We start from the raw sequence: 23,412 nt of genomic DNA on the forward strand, positions 1-23,412 counted from the left end.
TTAAATTTGAATTTTTGCACAAAAGTCTTGTCTGCACAGGAAAGCTCTCTTATTTAAGAATTTAAGCAGATATAGTTATAACGATATAAACCCATGTTTAGACTCTTATTTTAGTAGGAAATTTGCTCTTGGAGGTTTTAGTTTATGTTCTTGTGAGAGGGTTTAAGCTACATTATACAAGCGATTCATACCAAAATAAGGCTCTCCTTGTGCTGATAAGCTGTTAAGAGTATGAAGTACTCCTAAAAATTTTCGTTATCCTTGCTGGATGACAGTTTATTCCATAATCTTCCAGGTACATGCTTATCAATCTATCAGATGAAACTATGCCAAGATTCAAATATTCAGTTAACTAGCTGACTGGAAATTAACTATTACACTCTATTTTTTAAAGTTAAATCAGAAAAAAAAGATAAGTAAGTTTTCCTGGATGAGTTATCTAAAAGTCATAGATCTGAGACAGTACAGGCAACTAGCAAGTAGATAACCCAGCTCACTGCAAGTTTACATCTTGCAATGGACTTAAAGTATTTGCAATATTTACGCTTACTGTATATTCCATCTGTTTGTTTTTGTGTTGTTTGCTTAAGGTTGACTTGTGGTTAATTCCAAGAGGAGCAGACTAGCCCACTGGTGGACTGGAAATTGAACAATAACTTAAGTATATCTTCATTCACTGAGATGTAATGGACCAATTCAGATGTCATTCCTTTCCAGTTTATTGCTCATCCTGTGGAGTGTTATTGTGTGGCTGTCTTCACAGGGGTATAGTTGCAACTTGTATCCTCGAGGGGCCTACAGGCAGGGATGCTGAAACAAAGAACTTTGAAGTGGATGAAAAAACATCAGTTGTTGGACAGTAGTCTGAGAAACTCAAAGATTACAGGGGTGGGTGCAGCCACGGGAGCAAGCCAGACCTCTCCGATCTTTACGCAGCGCAGGGACTATGTGTCACATAGGAAATTCTTTCTTGCTATGCACTCTTCTTGCCCTGAAATGTGCACAGGATTTTGCTTTGGAAAGCCTATTTTCAGTGACCGCATTCACATATTGGTCCAACTATTTTTAGGTCTTGCAAGTTATTTGCATCTAGTTGGAGCTGACCGGATCGGTCACGTTTGCGAAGTGCACCAGCATTCTGGTTTAAGGACAGCTGGAGTCAGAAGTTATTGCTCACAAAGGGGTGTAGACTCTGGAAAAACCTACAGACATGGTTTTCAGAGAAAGAAAGAGGAAGAAAAAAGCCCACTCTGAACAGTGACATTATATTTTTTTTTCCTATAGTGAGTTATTGTACAGTTCCTCTATCTTGCTATTTTTCTTTTTGTTTCTTTTCTCTACTCTTATTACATTTTTTATATCCAATTATTTTTATTTTTTGTGAAACTTCCTTTCACTGTGCTGGCTTTCAAACTAGTGTTCTTGAATCATATTATATAGTTGCAGAAAACAACCCAGGGAGAGGCCCAAAGCCAGAATCTCAAGTGTTTTCCTGAAAGTCATCCCCTAAATCTTACTCCTTGTCTTGGAAAAACTGAACCAAACAATAGCGCATAACCCCTCTGAAATCAAAAATAGATTACAGGTAAATTATGGTTGCCTTTTCCCTATAAAGAAGGAGGACATGCAAAAGACACGTGTGGAAAGATGCAATGAGGGAGAGGAAGGGATGGAACACGAGAAGGGAGCGGGAAGTCGCCGGTGGGGAGCGAGAAGCTGGTCTTTGATGGAGGGGGGGAGACAGGGCATCCCGCTGTGCTGCCTGACAAAGGACAATGTTGGAACCTCTCATGAATGCCTGGTCGCTCCTCTATTCAAAAGGGCAAGCAGAGGTTGAAAGGCATCCCAAATGGAGTATTTGGGTGTGTGCTTTCCTACGCAGTTACACATTTTTGTACATTCTAAGGGGAAAAAGAGCCGTGGAGCCACACCAAAAACATGGTTAAAAATACTCCACAAAAACACTTGTGAGGCATCGATCCCTCTGCTCTGGAAAGAGGACACGGTGTACTTTTCCCTTCTCTCTTTCGGATTGACCATTATTTATTTGCACATAAAAGGGCAAAGAAAAAAAATATTCCATTAAAAATTGCCTCCTAGTCTCAAACTGTCTCCATTAAACCCTAGAGTACCAACAAAATTTTGTTTTAGGAAAAAAAAGTGGAGAAAACCTGCTGTGGAAGAGCTTTGATTTTATTTTTTAAAGTAACTATGTTTTCAAGGACCTTGCTTCTGAACAAGTAGATGGGTTACTTTGGTGCAGTAGTTAGTATTTTTAACACATATTAATATTGTACATACATAGTTCTATGCAATGACATACCACATAAAATTCTTGCCTGTATCTTCATGATCTGTTCTAGCTGGATACTTGTTCTTTGACACTGACAAAAGTGCTTCAGCTCACAAAAGCATACAAGGGATGGCCCAAAATCCAGCAGGTGGGACCCACAAACATATACAAACCTAGTGAAGGCTCCCCAGCTGAATAACCACCCAAAGTCGTTTCACACAGTTGGTTTGAGGTCTTTCGACAGAAGGTGATGGGTCAGGCCCAAAACCATGACCCTAAGCAGGAGAATCCTTCCCAGGGAGCGTGTCAAGGCCACAGGACGCAGATTTGTGGCCAACCTGTAGATCCTGATGCTAATTTAACTGCTCACACCCTGGAACTCACCCAGGGTGGGGGAGTAGAGAGCTGAAAGAAATTAAAGCCACTTTTCCAAACTCGTTATCTTCAGCTGTGCTAAACCCAAATCTGGTACAGCTGAGGATCTGGCCTCCCGTGATTAAAGCCATTTCCATCGGATTGAAAATGGAGGCAAAACTAATGAGGAGAAAACAAAAGAGACTGTGGAAAACAAAAGCAATGTGGTTCTAATTACTTGTGTAAGGTCCAAATTATATGCTCTGTTGTCTGCTGAAGTCAAACAGAGTGTCTGACAGTTCGCAGCACTGCAGTTTTGCAAGACAACTTTGCTGTCGTCTCAAATGCAGCACACCTTAAAATTTCTATATTTTGTATTAGCAACCCAGTATGCTTACAATTTTATTGCAGTTCACTTAGTTTTCATATTTCTCAAGCTACAGTAGTTGGTAAAATTTCCTCAGTCAGATTCCTGTGCAGGACCTGTTGCCACACTTGGCATTAATTTTTCTGTGGTTAAATGCAGTCCTAGTTGCAGGCACAGCACATTTCTGCAGCCTGCATTTTTGTAATCTTCATGATATAACCGCAGTGTGACCCACCCTAACTCATCTATGCTGGGATGACTGCTGTGACCATCTAGCTAGAACTAGATAACTAAACAAATTTTTTATTCAGATTTATAATTCACTCAAAGAAATAAATTTTCAAACATTAACATAGGAATTCTCAAAATATCCCTGTTATTAGGTGGCATTACTAACTCAAAAGCAGAGGAATTTAATCTGATGAAAAATTAAAAAAGGAAGTTTCAAATTGAGAGAAAGAAATATAAGCACAGTCTCTAAAATTTTGACTCAGAAATCCTGGAATTTGGGTGAGCAAAGAAATACTAAAAAATTCTTTTGTCCTCCTGAGGCTTTTCTTGTAAGTTTTCCAGTGATTACTACTTCTCTTCAGGCTGGAAAATATAAAACAGTATTTCTAAATGTATTTTAATGCTTCTTTTCAAGTCTTAGAAAAAATGCAGTTATGACTAAAAAAAAAGAGGAGAAAAATGTTCTCTATATCACAAAATTTCACTTTTACCCATTGGACTGTTCTGCTTTAGAGGAAACGCTTTTTTTTTTTTTTTTTTTTTTCCAGTGCACTGTTTTATATAAAAAGATTCTTAACTACCCAAGTATAAAATATTGATTTTAAAGTCTAAGAATATTACTATCACATTTAGTGGATCTATATGTTTTATACCAAAAAAAAAGAGGAAAAATTAACAAACAAGTTTCCCCTGCTCTAGTGTCACAAGGATAAATACGCCATGGGATGCAGAGCGATAAGATTAATACATTTAAAGAAATTAGTCATGCTTTAATCAGTTCCTGGATTCAAAATCTGCACTGTATAAAAATATTTCCATATAAACTATTTTGCATTTTTTTTCTCTTAATGCTAATTTCTATTTAGCTCATTTCCAGGAGTCTATTTCTAAAGTTTAACTCTGTTTTTCTACAGTTTAAGCTTTGTGTGACCTTTCACCTTTCACTTTGAGCTATTGTGTTGGATTTCACGTCTTTAAATCTTCGGAGCACTGATTCACACATCTAAATCTCCAGCAAAATGTGGGCTTAAAATGCATTGTTCCTATCAGAAGAGAAACTCTGCTTTTATAAAGTGTGAACAGCTGTGCAAAATACTGACCTAATGTTAGAATTAATGTCAAGAACAAATGTTGAGGTCTTTTGTTTTTCTGGTTTTTAAGTTTCTAAACTGGAGTATCCGAAATCTGACAAGCAAACAAAACCAAAGGGGAAAAAAGAAATTAAGAGAAGTTTATATCTTCATGTAACAGGAAAATGTCAAACATTAATATTCAGATATTATTTTGAATAAAAATACGGAAAACTTCTAGCGTCTTCTACAAATTATTATTTTTGCAAGAGTATAAAACATATTTGCAATTTTTAAAAATATTATTTTGCTTAGATTAGTCCATTAATCAACAGATGCCAGGTGGAAACTATCAATACAAGGTAATAGAGTTCCTGAGGCTGTCGTTCTGGAGAGAAGTCACAGTTTAAATTAGCACTGTGGACACATATTGGTGTTTGTGGAAGGAATATATCTGAACTGCTTCCAATTTCTGAGACCTCTTAGGATGAGAAAAACACAAGGAAACTGTTAATCTCAAATGGACGAAAGGACACTGCAGAGAAGTTTTAGCAAAGTTTTTTTCTCTCTCCTTTTTTTCAGAATAAAAGAAGCTGTTACAGATCTGATCTTTCATATTTAATGTTGAACTGGTATTCCTGTGGTGGCATTTGTAGCTCTGGATAGTTCTCATTCCGATACTCTTTTCATGTTAATCTTAAAATATTCTTTTCCCAAAATAAATTGACAGGGGAGAACCAAAGGAATTCTCTCCATGAAGCATTACTGAAAAAATGTGGGTACGTAGGAAGCAAATGTACTGCAGAGGATGCAGCAGCGCTGGTTTTTGTGGGTAAGCAATGGAGGGGAAACGAGATGGTTGCTGGAGCTCTGGGACATTTGTGGTATTGAGAGAATATCAGCCGTAGGATGTAACTGCAGATAGCTGTTTGACATGTGTGTGAGTCCGTGGCAAACCCATGAAAAAGAGAGAAATGCATCAAGCTACACCGTTCTCATGACTTGAGTTGAAACATCTTGAAAAGATTGCCACGTGAAATAATAATTGCAGCACTCCTTTTATATTCTATGCAGAGTTACATGTTCAATAAAATAAAAGTGGTTATTATTTCTGAGTATACAAGACTGCAAATAGGAAATTGGTGAAGGGTAAACTTTTTATACTAAGAAGCACAGATACTGCAATCGGAATGGAAGCTACAGGCTAAGATAGAACGAAAGCTACAGGAAAGAAGAAAAGCTACAGTAGAAGGAAAGCTATACCATGTAACACATGTTATTTAATAGATTTTACACTCAACACTGACTTATGTGCAAATTATGTTTCATGTATAATATTTAACTGGCTGGTGAAGTCATGGTTTTAAACCAGATATTAAATGATCTCTGACTTTTGAAGACAATATTAGTTAATTGCATATATACACGTATATAAAACATTAAATATATATTCATGGATTTATATATATTTCATAGCATATGAAAGAGGAAATATCAATCTTGTTCAGTTTCCACTGACTAAAAATATTTATATTTTGTATAAAGTTGCAATCCTATGCAACTTTGTATGAGTCACAGACTCTGTCAAGAAAGAGCCGCTCAACTGAAAGTATTCCAGCTCGTAAAGGGAGGGTGCGTTAAGCTAAATTTCCAGGTTTTTTTGTGTTTCTTTTTTTTTTTTTTTACCACAGTTGTCCATATTTTTAATCAATAAACAGATCATATGAATATCACTCCAGCCAATAAGAATTGGCTATTTACATTTTATATTATTTGGTCGTGCTTACTTACATTATTTCAAGACTTCTCCTCTCTCCAGAAGCATGAATTCAGAAGTTACATTCACATGGGGATGCACTGAACTTTGCAATGACACATGGAGTTGCTCCTTTTGGGATAGTGATTAGAGTCGAGCGTGCATTGTGGAACATCGCTTTTCACAAGAATTTTTGAAACAGCGTTTTCTTCACAGTCCAGTTTCTAGATGGAAAAAGAAACCCCAAGAGTATAAGGAAATAATCTTAGGTGAGATGATGAAAAAAGCAGTAAAGACTTCTTAAACTGCTGTAGCAAAATGTTGTTTTTCTAACCAGGTATTTTGTTAATTTTATGAAGCATCATAAATGTCTACAATGATGTGTAAATAAGAGAGAGAAAAATGTATCTTTTGGAGATGTCCATCCACTAACCTGAATCTGCCTTGAACAAGTTAAATTACCTAATCACAAAAGATCTTTAAAAATGAGGAAATCAGATCCCAATTAAAAGTATAGGTCATCATCAAGCATTTAAGACTCACATTTTTGCTTTTGGTTTTCCTTGATATCCTTCAGTCATGGCACATCTGACAGGTCTTTTTCAGCCTGTGTAGGCCACAGACTTGGCAATGCTAAGAAGTGCCCTTAGCAGAATCTTACAATATTCATTATTTAAGTGTTTCAGCAAACTCTTTTTGTCTCATAGCTTATATGAACCACACTCCTCCTTCTGCTGCAAAGAATTCTACAAAAATACTTTTTCCAGAGAATTAATCGAGATTGACTTTTTGGTGGCAGAGTAGAGAGATTTTACAAAATAATATTCTATAGAGGGACAAGTAAGGCAAGCAGATGTGCTCTTAGTTTTCCTCATGAGATCTTTCAAAATGGTATTTTATCTAAAAGCATGAATAAATTCTAAAACAGCTTTGGAAAGAAATATACACTCATTCCTTAATTATATACACAGTCTAAAAGCTCTACTGAAGAATGATACAACTCAGTGTTTGAGGCCTGTATCTTCCCTACTCCATCTTACAACTCGGCTCTTGGTACAAATCTTTCAGCATTCATAGCTATTCCACTGTGAACAATAGTATTTCAGTTGAAATAATCACCCTTGACATCTATTTCAGATGCTTTGGGTTGCCATTCTTTTACTTTTACTGACACTTTTCACCACTGGATTTGATTCTGAAATTATTTCCACCATAGGTCTTTGAAAAACAGCTTTCACTAGGAGACAGACAGGTTTTGCAATGCTTGTACTGTCTCAGTTCACCTTATAATTGTATTTTCCAGATTCCAAAAAAATTAGGTGGCTGTTGAGAACTAGTGACAACTTGTTTCCGGTATTGCTTGAAATAACACAGGAAAAAATTTTATGTAGAAATAATATATTTCTATATTATATTTCACCTTTCTATCTGCTCCCTAAGCTCAGAAATAAGCTGAAGAGTGATAATATCATGTGAGCATAGCTTTTCTGATTGTCTTGGTGTTCTGAAAGTGGTTTTGTGGAGCTAAAAGATGCTTTCAGAGAAACGAATGACTGACTGAATTTTTAAGCCACTTGTTTCAGACAATGTAAATTTGCTTGGGGTAGTTTCTATTACGCCTCAGGAATATTCAGAGTAATTAAAGGCTTGAATAAGTTATTATTGATATTATATACGAACGTAGGACATAAAGTATAATAGCCCTCATAGTTTCCTATGGATCAGAAAACAAGGATATACACAGGACTAACCCTTCTTCTATTGAATGGAGCAAAAATAAGCGTTTACAGGCTAAATGATCATCATCTGAGGCCTTTGTCTGAAAAGTCATCACATACTTTATTTTTAATATTTAGTGGGGAAAATATTACATACTCACATTGATACTGAAATTAGTTACACATTCATACACTCAAAGCTTGCAGGATACTTTTGGTATCAAACAGTGCTAATTCCTAAAAGTAGCAGGATTTATGTATAAGATTATTGAAACTGTGGTGTTATTTCCTGCAGGCCTATAATGGTGAGGGTTTAACACATAAAGATGGTCTGTCTCCTTCAAAATCAAACCCAAGTTTTTGTCACAGTTCTATCACAAAGCCATTTTCTAAACTCATGCGTATCCTGGTGATACTGTTCAGTTTAAATAAACAAATAACATAGGGCCTGATTTTTATTAACACGGTCCTATCTTAAGCATTCACTCTCATGATACACTGGCCAGGATAATTACAAACTAATAAACAGATGGGTTAGAGTAGATAACCACAGAGAAAAACTGATAATCTATTCCAGTTTGTAGTATTTTATTTACATATTTAAATAAAGCAATATACAGAGTATTGAGGGAGGACTGGTTCGACATTTTAACATATTCTCTTTCCCAGAGAAGTTGTCAGAGTGTTTAGCACATTAGTTTCACTCAGTGGTCTTCCATTTTTTATATTGTATATTAATGATGCATTTTGGATTAAGATCTGCTTGTTTGACCACAAATTTGTGGCACTACCAGATGGAAAGAATGTGCTCATTTCAATGGATTTGGTCCATCTCCTTTGCCAGCAAGGAGTGTTCACTTCAGCATAGTTTCTATTTATATTCTATTTAGCATAAGCACAGCAAATGATGACAAGCTAACCACTCCCTGTGGAAGGCCAGAGCTTGTTCCAGTTGCTTGGAAATCTAAATTTCTTGCATGTGGCTTGTTTCCCAAAGGAGAAATTCTGGGAAGCTGTGAAGGTCTTTGAGTTTGGACAACCTGGTCAAATTGTACACCAATTCTTATTTTACACCATCTTTTCTCCAGAATCAGATGATTCTTCTTGTAATATGTAGCAGTCCAGCTGTTTTTGGTGTGTGGTTTTACATCGCCATGCATCTGACGTGTCCGGGGGAGGAGCTGGTGCAGCCCTGCATCCTGCAAGACCTCTCACCTCACTGTGCCCGAGAGCAAAACTGAGTTCACAGGTTTTGCTTGAGGCAATTAGTAAGACACGGATCTGTGCAGATATGCATGCACATCCCCCTCATGTCTGTAGAAGAGTTTTCGGAGAAGGCCCATTGTACTGACTGTTCTTTCTGGAGAATCTTTTCATGTGCAGATTACAGGAGGAGAAGAGAACATATTACAGAAGTGAGTCCCTTTATACAGCTTGTTTCCCTCTGTGAAGCTTTATCAGTGGAAAAGCTGCAGGCACCAAAAACAAGATCGCTTGTGTCTGTGTTTGTTTGATTTTTACTTGAGTAGAGCTTTACACCATTTCCAGCACAAATGCCATCTCAAACTTTGATGGAGGAAATTTTCCTTGGGCAGATGATTTATAGTAATTTTTGGAGAAGATAATAAATATCCTTTCTTACTAATGCATTCCATTTTATTAGCCAGATCAATATTGCTGTAATTTCTAGCCATTAGCATCTCATTGCTGCATAGTACATAAAAATATTTACATTAACACTGATCAAAATTGCAACAGCATATATTAAAATATGAATGACATATAATCAGAATTTTCTGTTTCTACTGCCTCCAGTTATTTGTGACCCCAGATATGAAGTTCAAGTTTACACTTAATAGCACAATTATGTAAATCTGTAATTCTAACACTGAATTACAGCTGGTAATGATCAATAATTATATTTATGTATGATGTGAAGTTAATACTGCCACCATAGATTAATGTAAACAACAAAATTATTTCTGCAGTCAAGAGCTAACAAATCATCATAAACAAAGAGAACTAAAACAATCTCTTCGGAGCTTAATTCCCCCAGCGTAGTAAACAGATTTTTTATTTCCAATGAATGTAAAAGCACTGATTAAAGAAAACACATCTCTACAAAAATTGCACAATGGCTGTATCTGTTAGCACAGGGGTTTTTTTTTAAAGAATCTTTGAAACAGAGTTTGTCTGACAGAAAGAAAAATCTCTCCAAAGAAATCTGGATAATAATTTTGTTGGAAGAGTTCTGGGGGAAAATAAACCCTGAGGAAAAAAAGCAGATTAAAAAGAAAACAGAGCGAGAGATAATCAAACACAATATTTCATAACTTTGGGCCTCTTCAGAGTTCACTCACCTGTAATATTGTTCTCTGCCAAAAAGTACAACAGGGAACTGCGTAATGGGACAGAGCAGTCCTTGGAGGAGCTGGGAGTTGGCTGGAGCAGGTGATATCAAAGAAGGTTTGTCCTGGTTTGTTCACTATTCTTTCAAGAACACAAAACCACAGTTACAGTTTTTTGGCTTTCAAAAACTTCCATCTTGACATTTTTCCACCTTGTCTTGGATTCTTATTGTTCATGTGCAACAGATTCTGCATGGGTGTACTAGAGAAACGGTGAGCACATGGGAACCTTCTGCCAGAGCTGGTCTCCTCCTGTAAAATGAGGCTGCGAGGTCGCCCAGAACTGCACAATTTTGTCAGTGCTCCAAACCAGGTCTACCACCTAGAGCAGGCTGTGTCTGTTTAGTTCGAAAGGAGATATGTGCACACTCATACCCTGACACCGCCTTTGCAGGATTGGTTCAAAATTTACCTTATAGAAGCTGTAAAACCCAGATAAAGCTGTGGATGGCTGATTAAAATAGGCTGCACTTACTCTTTAAGTAAGAAGCTTGTATGTCTACCAACATACCCAGTGGCAACAGTGCGGGAAGGCACTCGGTGGTTGGGGAAGTGTTGCTGAGGTATTTTTGGGGAGGAACAGTGCCTGGTCTGACCTCCAGCAGGCAGCTCCTGTTTCTCCTATAAGTGGTACGTTTTCAAAAATGGACATCGTGGCAACATGGAGGGAAGTGCCTCTGAGTGCAGAAAAATGGGAAAATGGGATCGCAAACCCAGAGCAGGGGAAATAATTATCATCTATCTTTATAAAATGTCAGCAAACATGGTTTTGGCGCACAAGATGAGCTTTCTCTGCAGTGCCAAGGGACTGATCCAAAATGTACCGAGGGCCTTCACTGATTTCAGCAAGCTTCGCCTCACTCCCTAACTCTGCTTTCTCTCTGGTACACGTAATTTAAATTTATTTTTTTTTTTTTAATTTATTGCTGCTGTTAGTTTTCTGTATAACCCAGATGAGGCTTATGCTTCTATTAAATGTTTCTCTCTGCAGAAGGAGGCCTAATGACAGCTTTTAACCAAACCCCCTTATTTACAGGCTTGAAATAACTGTAAGACCACGAGTTCAGTAGGAAGCCTGTGCTGCAGAGCCCTGAAGGAACATCAGCTGAATGGAAAGTGTGTGTATTACTTACTAATGGGTTTTTTTAGGGTTTTAGTAAACATGTAGGAACAAGGAAGGGAGCATATCATTATGTTAATTCTTTAAAAAAATCAGTGGTAATTAATTACAAGTAAAATAAAAAATGGTTTTGTAGTAGTCCTCCTTTTGGCACTTGAACGATGGAAGAAAGCTGCCAAGTTTATTACTGTTTTTTGATTTGTTGTCAGACAGTGCCCTAAGTGGGTGGAGGGCTGGCTCACAACTTTTAATTTCACTTTTTAGGCAGTTAATTTCTGCAAGCTGTTGTGAAGATGAGAAGATTAAGAACTGAATATTGAGGAGGGGGCTAACCACCTCTCGTAGCACGGAAAATTGTTTGAACAAAATGGGGAGAGCTGGAATAATTTTGGTATCAAATTTTTTTTAAAGTGTTGGTCTTTCCTTTCATACTTCTTTTCACTTTACTTCCCTTCTACCCACAATATTTCCTTTTAAATTAGCTTCCTGACTAGGAGAGCTCTTGCTAAGTAAATAGCAAAACATTAAAAAACATTTAGCTGTACAATCAAATGTAATCAAATGGGGAATCCAGAGAAACAGAAAACAAAACCAAGAGAAACACTCTTAAGCCTAAATCAAATCTTACAACAACATTAAACCTAATCCAGAGTCTTTAAACTAAATTTAAAGCAGACTGAAAGTTTAGAAAAAGGGCAAACTGGAAGATAAAAAAAAAGAAAAAAAAAAGGAAAGGAAGACGTAGTCCTGAGAACAAGTCTCTGTGAGGCTCAAGTGTACTGATTCCAAAGATTGCTGAGGTGGCCCTCGTTCCAGTGATGTTTTTTTATTCACTTGGCATCTGCAGGAAAACCAGGAAAACCCTGTGTTATAGCAAACACTTTATGAAAGATGTAGTGCCCAGCATTGGGAATGAGTCTGCAGGAAATTTTGCAGAAATAAATGAAAAGAGTCTCCTGGATTCTTCTGATTTATGTCTACAGTAATTTCAGTGGAGAAAAGAGGTGTATGACATACTAAAACAACAAAGGGGATCAAGTAATTATGCTCAAAATTGAAATAATAATCAGACTGCCTTAAAGGATGAATTTGGTATGGCTTTAGTACAGGATACTTACCCAGTTTATTTCAGAGTAATGACTCACTCTGAAACCTTCTCCCCATCCACACTCAACTCAAAACCTATGCCAAAAGAAGGAGCCTGGGAAAGTATGTCTTTGGGGATCTTTTCTTCCCATAAAACCTTCATAAAAATTTTTATTATGTCAACATAATCCAGAGTTGTAGCTAATTCTGTTAATGTGAAGAGTCAGTATGTTTGACATACTAATTATATGAAAGACTATCAGATAGTTCAGGCAGAATTTATATTGACCACAGCTAGGACAGAGTTTAAAGCAAAGCACCTGAAGAGACTTTTCCTTTACGAGGGTCATTGTAAAACACACATATCCCTCCATACCCCATAATATTCCCTGGATGCCTCTTTGGATGTTCCTTCTCTTGCAGGAATTATTCATTAGTTGGGATAGAACAAGCAGTTTGCATTTATTTAGTGCTCTTCATGTGGTGAAACAAAGAAGACAGGGTTAGAAAATATGTATATGTTTCAGCATGAAATCATTTATCAGTGTATCTGAAGTAAATAATTTAAAATACTTTCATTACTAAATACAGGATTTTAGAAAACATTCCTAGAAATATGTGACTAGAGCAACCATTAAAAAACAAACATGGGTATTAAGATAATGGAAACACCATTTTAATTTAAGCCATATGCTGAAAGATGGTAGTTAAACTACTTAAGTCACATTTACCACAGTAGAAAATAATGTGGATCACGATACAGAGCATAAGTGCACATGTTACTGAAATTTTTTCCATCTTTCTGACAAATTTGGAAACTGATATAAAAAACTTGTAAAGATGCAGAACAAGTATTCAAAAGTATCATACTTGAGGGCTAGCCAGAGGCAAAGAGAAAAGTCATAGTTTTGAGTTCTCCATTATTGGCCTGTTTTGATAGTTTAACCGTTGTGGGGGATGTGCTTCTGTGCAAAAGTGTCACATTCGTGAAAGACACCTCGCTATCAAAGCATTCAAAACGAAGAGCCAAAAATATCCTTCCGATGCTTTATGTAAAGAGACATATTGCCAATATGATTTTGAAATGGTGGTCGTGCTGCAAGTTTTGACCCCTGCAGCGCAACACAAGTACGAACTGGAAACTCTTCAGCAGAACATAGCAACCCTCTTAAAATTATCCTTGCGAAGACACGAAATTGCTGATCAGATGTAAAATAAAACTCAAAGCACTGGAATTTTGTTTATATGCAAGACAGCTCAGAGTACTCTGTGTGAAACAGAGGACCACAATGAACAATGAAGGCATTGCTCCTCAAGAAAATAAAGTAGAAAGACGACTATGTTTCACTATGGTTAAATACAGAAAGATGCTGTGGAAAGAGCCACCCAGCCCATTGCTTGTGGGTAAAACATAAAAACACGATTGCAGTGAATACTAGTTTGTTTAACTCCAGCAGTAATGGTTTCATTAAGATGATGACAGCTCATAAACAGATGCGGGAAATGTATTATGGCAGGAACAGCAAGGTTGCTTCCCCCCCTCCAACCCTGGTGAGCAGGTAGAAGCACAACAAGGAGGCAATTAGAAATTTGCTCAGGTCTTGGTCAAAGAAATTGTTTCAAAACAAGGACAGCTGTATGTTCAGGAGGTGTCAGAAGCGCATCCTGAGACCTATTTTAAAATTAGTAAGCCCAGCCAAATTAGCACGACTGAAATATCACTGTTTGTGAGGGAATTAAAAAAAAAAAAAAAAACGCTCTAAGAAGGAGTGAGAGCTGCTGGGAAAGGCGCTAAAACAGACCAACTACTCTGCAAAGAAACTGAAACCCTCCCGTACAGAGAATGACTCAGTGGAGGGAAAAAGAGGATACAGCCTATTTCCACCCCCAGCCCTCCATCTACTTGTAGATCTATGCAAGGCCAACCCATAACCTGTGCCAAGGGTTGAAGTGCCCTTCCCAAAGCTTTTGTGAGTGCAATGAAGTCAGAGAAGGGCTGACTGTTCTCCCAGGGGGGCTCCTTGCAGGAGTCAGTGCTGCCTGGGACTTCAGGTTGGCTTCATCCTCTCTGCAGCTCTGAAGAATGGCTTCACAGCTCAGAGCTGTGGTGCGGCCTTCAGCAATTAATGACACTGGTTAATGAAGAGAGGTTGCTGCCCAAACTGTTTTACTATAGTTTCCTGTTTCTGTACGGTAACACAATGCAACACACAAGATATTCATGTAAAGAGACTGAAATATGTCTCGATTTACTGCATATTTGGCATGCCTCTCCTTATCCTTGGGGTTTTTTTGAGTTATGACATTGATTTTGAATGCAGCAGTGAGTAAAATTTAACAAAGCTTCATTGTTTGTTCTGCAGCCTTCCCTTATTGGTTCATACACACAAGCTCCCTCCATATTATAGAGAGGAACCAAACACCGACAGCTTTATTTTAGCGAATTACTTGGGAATAGTGTTTGCTCCACACTTGCTCTAAACTGAGCAGGCTTTCTCAGTACCACCTCTTGTTTCGCGAAGTTCAGTAGGGTCTTTTCTTCCCTCAGCTGACCGTAGGCGCTCACCCAAATACATGTCACAAGTCATTGAAATTCTCTGTTAAGCCTCTGTATTGCATTAACTTGCTATAATTTTGTTAGAGGATTCCAACTTTAAGAAGCATGTATTCAACAGGGAGTTAAATTTTCCCCCTTATCCCACTACTTCAGTGTCTTTTACCAGTTCGTTCTACACCTGGTGTCTTACCTTCTGCAAACAGCATGCACTCGTGGTTGTATCAAAAATAAAGGATGCACTGAGGGCTGAGGCTGAGCTGTTGGTAAGAATATCTGGTGCAAGACATTTGAGGAAGAATCAGAAAAAAAAGTCAATCCAACTGTAGTAACCATCTGAATGAAATTGCCTTTTTAGTATATGCCATGGGTTGCTTACATTTGTCTAATATACTCCAGAAAATATATGGAGAATTTACTCAAAACTGTTTTGATATCAGTCTTAGAAATCCACAGTTAGCATCTATTATCACTTGTAAAGTACCAATTACTAGCACTGCTAAAATCCTATTTTTACTCTCAGTACCACATTATGTGTAGTGGTTACATGTAAAACAGCACAAGATATCCATCAGATTCTTTTAAAATACAAATTTAAATCTTAAGTAATCTTTCCCAAAACATACACCCACTGTCCAATGCAATTCACATCAATGCCTGATATTTCTACAGCAGCATTGATATCATCACTTAAAAGCTGTCAAGCAATCAAAGAATGACTGGAAAGGAAGAAATCAGCTGGAAAAATTATATATTTCCTGCATTGTGATGAAGACCCACTAACAAAAAATATATATTTATTACTTTAAAAAAAAACCCCAGTGATTACTTTGTTTTGCTTACTTCAGTTTCCTTAGGCATAACACCTAATCTTGCAATTTTCCATCACTTCAGAAATCTGGCATTCATGGTGCTTTTGTATAGGGAACTGTCAACAGTTTATGAGTGAGCTCAGGCTTTAGAAGGGGGGCCTGCAGGGAGGCTGTTTATTTTCTATTTGTTCTAATTCTCCCTCTTTGAAAACCTGGAAAACAAGATTTTTCACAGAAATACTCTCAGAAAGAGACTTTTTTTTTCCTAGCTATGCCAGAGACCTCTCTGATCCCAATCAATAGGGAGATAAGGCTGATGGTCAAAACCAAAGCATGAATAAAGCCTGCAACTGTTGCTGCAATACAGTAACTTAATTTACAAGTAAGCAAGCAATGCTCTCCATAACTCGTCTTTTTACCTTTCTGACATTAGAAGATGTAATGGCATTATCTAGACAACCACTGCTTCCAGAGTAAACCTCCCAGGTTTTGCTCTTGCTTTCTTCACAACACTATAGATTGGCAAAAATGTTTGTTCTTTTAATAAAAGTTATATTTTATACTCTCACTGTACTGTACACATCTGTAAATTACCATGCAAGAAAGGAGTAAATAAAGCTTCATTTCCAAGGGACCCCTCAGTCAATTCATATCTTAAAAATTGTAATTTTACACAGTTAATTACCTTGCAAATTCCTATCTATCTGGCATGCTTCCTCCTTGTTCAGAAAAAAGCTGAAAGAAATACTCTGCAATGCCAGCTGTCAGCTGCTCCTGCCCCTTGACCCCTACCACTTGATAAAGAATCAGTGGTTGATGATCTTACCTTGATCACCTACAAGTAAAGATCATTGACGCTGCTGGATTCTGAAGCGATGTTTGATCATTATCCTCTAGGAGGCTGAGTTTATAATCCATCAGACGTGATGTTCTGAAGGAACTCTTACTTTGCACTGAGATCCTTCACCTCTTACCCAGGCCTATTCTTCATACTATTTATCTCCTAAAAAAGAAAGAGACTGGGCTGAAATGTAGTGATAACTTAGATGGCCATCAACTCAACATTCATGTCAAGTTGAATTGATTTTTCCCATGGGTGAGCCAAAAATAAATACTAGAAGGACCAAAGAAAACAGGGTGGGAAATGGATTTTGAAGAGTGCAACCACTTGTACATCTGAACTGCTAAAAGTAATGGGTACTCAAAATGCTATGGACAGAAAGTCCATTTCTATCCGCTATTGACTAAAAGATGATGTTTCATTTTACTTGACACCTGCCTGCTCCTGAAAATCTCTCTATCTGGGTTTCTAGTTCTTATTACAGCCCATTATATGCAGAAATAAAATGATTTACTATAAAAGTTCAAAAGGTACAAGCTGTTGCAGGCCATCTGCTTAACAGCTCAGTTCAGCACAAATGCATCATGAGAGCAATACGCTCTCTGAAAGGAGCTGTACTTTAATGGGACATCTATTTAAGGGTTTTATAAAGGTATAGAAAAGTTACCCATAGCATTAGCACCCAGTGGTAGGGATCACCCACTGGACAATGACCAGGTCTTTCACCTGAATTGGACTTGGGTGGAGGCAGAGTCAAAGCATACAAGAAGGATTCCTGATTTCAGCTGGGATCCAGCATGAAAACAGGACATGTCGCATTCAAAGTTGAGAGAAATTACTTAAAAACACACTGGACACTAGAAATGTTATGAATTAAAGCAAAACCACAACTCTGACAACGAGAACAGTTTAAAACCCAAGTATGGTTCGATTTGTCTTTGTAAACTGTAAGAGAAAAAGAAGCTTGTAAAAAAAGGTAGAAAAAAGTAGAATATTTAATGTATGCAGATGCATGTACTCAATTGCACGTGGTAGTTAAGGCCAGGTGAATCTACATAATTTCCTCACATAAACAAAACAGTTACGAGACTAGAAGCAAGTAACTCTGTTTATGACTATCTGATGTAAGAAAAAGCACTGAATAAAACGGGAGGAAATAAAAAATAAGATATGGTGTCGAAACAAGGATTCTGTGTTTTTGATGTCAACCTGTTTTTGAAGCAGGGTTGCTCCTACTCAGGAGAGGACAGTCACATCACACAAAATCTTTGACAGTATTTGTCTACACTTCTAATGCCTGACTGCAGTATAATATGCATAACTACTCATACCACACAAGCACATTATATTACATATGACTACACAGCAACTTAAACAGTTCCATTAGCCTGTCCCATCTCATCCTGCAGTGAGGTCAACAACTTTTATTTGTGATCCCACCCATTTCCACAGCAACAGACCAATGTTGGGCACTCAGGCTTATGCTGCCACTTCAAGCAAGAAGATGAGGTCTAGTCACAAGAAAAGAGAGATTTTATTCCAACAAACCCACCTTTGATAACAGCAAGAGTTGTCAGAAAAACACTAATGAGTAAATTAACTTTTTCAACATGCTCTGGAATATCAGGAGTTTCCTTTCCCCATTGAAATCATGTCCACCATGTCTGCAGACCTCCACATTTTAATAAGAAGGAAACTCTTACCTTCTATCAGAAATCCCTACAATGCAGAAATTCCCAGCAAAGAACAAAGACAATTCTGTGTCCTTGGAAACAAGATATTGCTTTGGGTGCAAGTAACTGACATGGGATAGGGGACTGGCAAAATCTAAGAGACTGAAATAATTAAGGTTTTTATTAAAATATGTTTCTTTGATGCTCAGCTATATAAAGAATGGTGTGAATGTTTATATACTATAATTGCCTCTTCCTCCTTCTCTCACATGTACATCCACGAGGTGCACAGCCCTGTTTGTTTTAAATATCTTGGCATAACCGCACAGTGGAGGTTGATCTTCAAGGTTTTATGAATTGGTCACTTGCTTCTTTCAGTGGGACTTGGCTCAAACCCCTTGCAATCAGTTCAGAACTAAACACTCCCATGACTGAACTAGGAAAAGTGTTATTCCCTCCCTCCAACACTTTTAAATTACAACTGGCCTGAAGAACTTGCAGCTAGACATGGATATGGAGACAGATACCGTTATTATTCCCCCTCTGTCAAGCTACACCTCAAGCAAGAATTCTGTATTTGGGCTCCCTTCCTATTTTCAAGCAAATGTTAAAAATTAGTAAAACATTTAGAAGCAATTTAACTTTTATTTCCTTGTTTTTCACTTCTTTCCTTCTTTTGCCCATATTAATGTCAAATATTTCCTGTATTTCTACACTTATCCCTGTTGGTTTTTTATTTATTTTATTTTCTCTTACTTCTCTACCTCTTCTCTAATACTTTCCATCATCCAGTTCCCTTGCAATTTTTTTTTCTGTCTATTAGCTTTTTTTTCTCTCTCTCACACCATTTCCCAAGACAACAGCTCTACGCTCTTGGTTCTTCTAATGTTTATTTTACCCTCTCAATACTTTACTCTTTTTCCCCAGTTTTCTTCTCTCCTGCAGGATACTGTAAAAGAAATATGTATTTTTAATGCCATACAGCAGAGAACAACCTTTGAGAGGCAAAGATAATCTAAGATTATATGCAAATAGGAAAGATGGGACAGAGACAAAATTAAAGTAGCTCAGTATGTGGGTGATTCAGAGAGATTTTAAGGTTTCATTCTTTTTCATTATGCTTTGAAACCTTTTTTGCTTTTTTTGTGTGCCCCTTTCAGTTGTCTATTGATTTTAAATATATTTTCCACCTTTTTTTTCACAGTAATTCTTGTCTCTTGACCATTTTCCTGGACTCAAACATACCAGCAAAGAAATCTCAGCCCTCTGTCCACAAAACCCCAACTCAAAATGGAAGAAAGCAAAATTGCCTTTAAAAAAAGAGAAAACTTAAAATATTACGGAGTGGGTGATCTCTTGTGGAGGAAAGCTGAGTTTACAGTGAGCAATAATGTGGGTAAAATAATCAGAAACTAAATACTAACTTTTTTCAGAAGTGTATTTTAAATGTGGGTTTTTTTTCTGCTTTATCCTTAGGGAAATTAAAAATGGCAGAAAAGGAAAAACTGGCTGCCCTGAGGAAACAATGGATAATCTCAGATAACAATTGGAGTTCTATGCATATCCAGCCTAAATTAATCTTCTAATTTTTATGGTTTACCAAACATTAAAGACAATATTGAATCATTTTTAATGGACAAACAACAAATGTGTAAATGGACAAAATTACAGGTATTAAATTTTTCTCTAAGAGAAAAGTCAGGTCTTTATGACTGTAGGAGATTGCAGGAGCTTTATTTTACATGACACATAACAACTACCTCATCAAATCATTCCAGAATCTGAAAGTTCAGAGAAACAGAAATTTCAAAGCCTCTGACACCACTACTTGAACTATCCCTCAGAGTCCTACTAGTAAAACTAGTGGCAAATCCACACCAGCATGTTTTTCTCAAATGGATAATTGAGGTGTTTTCTGTGATGCTTCTTTGTTTTAATTACTGACTTTATGAACAAAATTTCAACAGCAGATTTTTATCAATTAAATTGTTACTTTAAGCAACAAAAATCAGAACATTTGTACTTAGGACTAACGTTCTGTCTGTAACTCACCTAATTATATGCAGGCATTTCCATAAGTGTGGTCTACAAAATCATCCGTTTTAATAATTCACTAAAACAAGACAGTTTTTAATTGGTGACTGCAACTTTAAGGTGGTCTCTGGATGGGACTTACAGCACAGGTTTTTGTACCTGATATCTTTTCTTAAAATTTTGCTGCACACAAGTAGAAAGTGGCCAAAACATGGGAGGCAGTCAAAGATAGTGTATAATTATATATGAGACATTAGAAAAACAGCGGTAATACAAATTTCAAATATTCTTTTGGGATTGTTTTACATCTGAAATGAATAAATGAAGTTGCAAATTGTCTCCTGTGAGCTGGCATTAGCTTAGTACAAGGACAATGACCCAAAACTTGTGATGCACCTGGGTTAAATTTTTATTTTTTAGTTCCTTAAGCACCTGTCTTGCAAAAAGCTATTAATAAGCCATTCATTCAAGGCATGTAGGATACTTATGCACATATAGTGAGGGATGTAAATGGTAGTAGAATAAGGGAAACATAGTCTGATTTACCTAGAAATCCTAACTTTGTTGCCTTCAATAGAGTTAACTCCTGAGAAACAAATGGGAGTAGTGGAAAGTCAATCCTGTATATGGCCTTTTACAGTAAATAAAAACCCTGTGATAAACCCAACCATGCTAGAAGAGGCGCAAGACTATATTATAGTGACCAACTCACCATTTCAGCATAATGGCCACTGCTTTTTTCCATCAGTTTTCCTTTCCAGTTTTGTGTCTAGAGGGAGTGAAACTGCAGGGCTAATTTTAAAATTGTTTTGTTAGTCCCAGTTGGTGGGATTATCCTGTGAGATTTCCTTATTTAAGAAAAAGGGAATGAACTGAAAGGGTGAAAATAGGAACTTCAGAAATTGAAAAATTAACACCTTGTGTCCTAAAAGTATTTTTCATATTTTATAAACAATAGCTTCCAAAAAAGCCTTTGTGTACGTATATCATGTGATGGGCATGTTCTTATATTTTCCAAGTAAAAGGATTATACAAATAATTTAGCTCCAAAATTATTTTGCAAAAGCTGCAAAGATTAAAGATCATTTCACCTACACAGCTGCCATCTCATTTAAATTTGCATCCAATCTACAGTAATTATGAACACACACACACATGCACGCACACATACACTGTAGCTATCTACTACACTAGATTGAAAAAAGATCCCTTATAAATGAAATCTTTACACGCTTCTATGAGAAGCTACAAAACTGAATAAAAGAATCCATCAGGGTGCATTGTTTCAGCTTTCAGAGTGGGTACTAAATACTGACAAATACTTTTCTTCCTCTTAGGAAGAAATAAGTGAAATTAATTCAGTTTTGAACATTTATTTCAGAAAAGATGACAGATTTCTGTATGTAGACATCAGCCCACTTTTGCTATGCATAGGATGACCTTCAATTGAACTGTGGAAAGTAAATGGCAGGAAAGTTTCCTGAAAAAGTTTAGCAAGGATATAAGAGATTAATGAACGTATTTGTGTTGGACACCCTCCCCTGTATAGCATATTCAGAGTGATAGAATCATGTTATTTATTGTATTTTTCAGATCATTTGCAATGTTAATTTATATGAGTTTGATATCGCTTTTGTCTTTTAGTTGTGTGTTATTCTGAGAAATCCCAGGGGAAGGAAAGGATTTATATGCTTTGTGTACACATTCTGCAGACTAAGCACTCTGGCATAATTATTTTTGGCACTCACTAACTGATTAAAACATCCAATTTAACTCATGATCAGTAAGATTAAACCTTTTTAATATACCTCAAAAGTAAATTATCATTTGCTACTCAAACATCCCTTTCTGCACATGTCCCCAATAAAGCTGTTCTTTTTTTCGTTAATGTACCTTTTAACGAGGATTCCCTTTTATTTCTTCCTCTGGGCAAAACTGCCTTATCCTTTATAGAGAGGTAGGAACAAAGATGAGATGGAAGCTGACTGTGCTACTACATGGGTTTCTAATGTCATTCCAATTATAAGTCACTCTTTTTTTGTGTGTTCTGTACAGACTCAGCTGTTAAAGAAAACACATCCCTGCTTTGTGTTTACTTGATGTACAGATAAATGTCAGCAGTTAGGAGGAAATAATATTTGAAAAAAATCATTTGCATGACTCAGAATAAAATTGTGCAGGCTTTTACTTCATTTGGCAATAGCTGTTTTTGATTTTTTTTTTTTTTTTTTTAGGATATGTTACATTTTAATTTTGCAACAGGGCCCATGTAACAACATGTTCAAACCATGCTTCAGCATTAGAACCTGGAGGGAAGAAAAACAGTGGCTCCTAAAGAATGAAAACCCCTCTGTAGCCCTGCAGTAGAAAGGAAGCAGAAAGGCAGAGCCCAAAATAGGATGGACACCCAGACAGGTATCACTGAAAATAAGGAATACACGAGCCTCTTTGGCCACCACTGGTAATGTGCTCTCCTTAGCTGGGACCAACATGGAAGTCTAGGACAAAGTCACAGGACAAAGGTCATAAACTTAGCAGAACATGGTGACTGTATAGCTTTTGCAGCCTGTTAGCCACCTAGATTTTGTCCAATTAGCTCAGAATGATGTATCTGTGAGTGAAGAAACCTTGTTTTAGAAAAATCTGGTCAACCTAGCTTACTTTCTTATGCGATGCCACTTATGCGCTGCCACCAATCCAAGCTGTTATCACCAATACAGCTCTCTGAAAGAGTTGCATCTAACCCCCAGTAAAGATACTTTTGTGATCAAAGCTCTTAATATTTCAAAACTGAGGCAGTTAAAGTTGGGCAACAATTCGGAAAATGTTCATTGTGGAAAAAGCCAACGTAAAATTAAGCATCGACTTTTAAGCTAGCTGCTGTATCTGTTTCCTTTATTTGTCTTTCCACACAGAAAAGGGTTGTCATAGAAGCAAGCTACCATCAGGGTTTAGAAACTCTGAAAAATAACTCTTTGTGTCTGATAAAACAAAACAAGACTGAAGGAAACAGCTTCTGAGAAGGCAGCTCCAGGCAGCTCTCCATGCCAAGTCAAGTTCATTAGGGGGTTGCACCCTCAGTAGTGATGCAATAC

Source organism: Strix uralensis, chromosome Z (assembly GCF_047716275.1).
Source record: "Strix uralensis isolate ZFMK-TIS-50842 chromosome Z, bStrUra1, whole genome shotgun sequence".
Taxonomy (NCBI): domain Eukaryota; kingdom Metazoa; phylum Chordata; class Aves; order Strigiformes; family Strigidae; genus Strix; species Strix uralensis.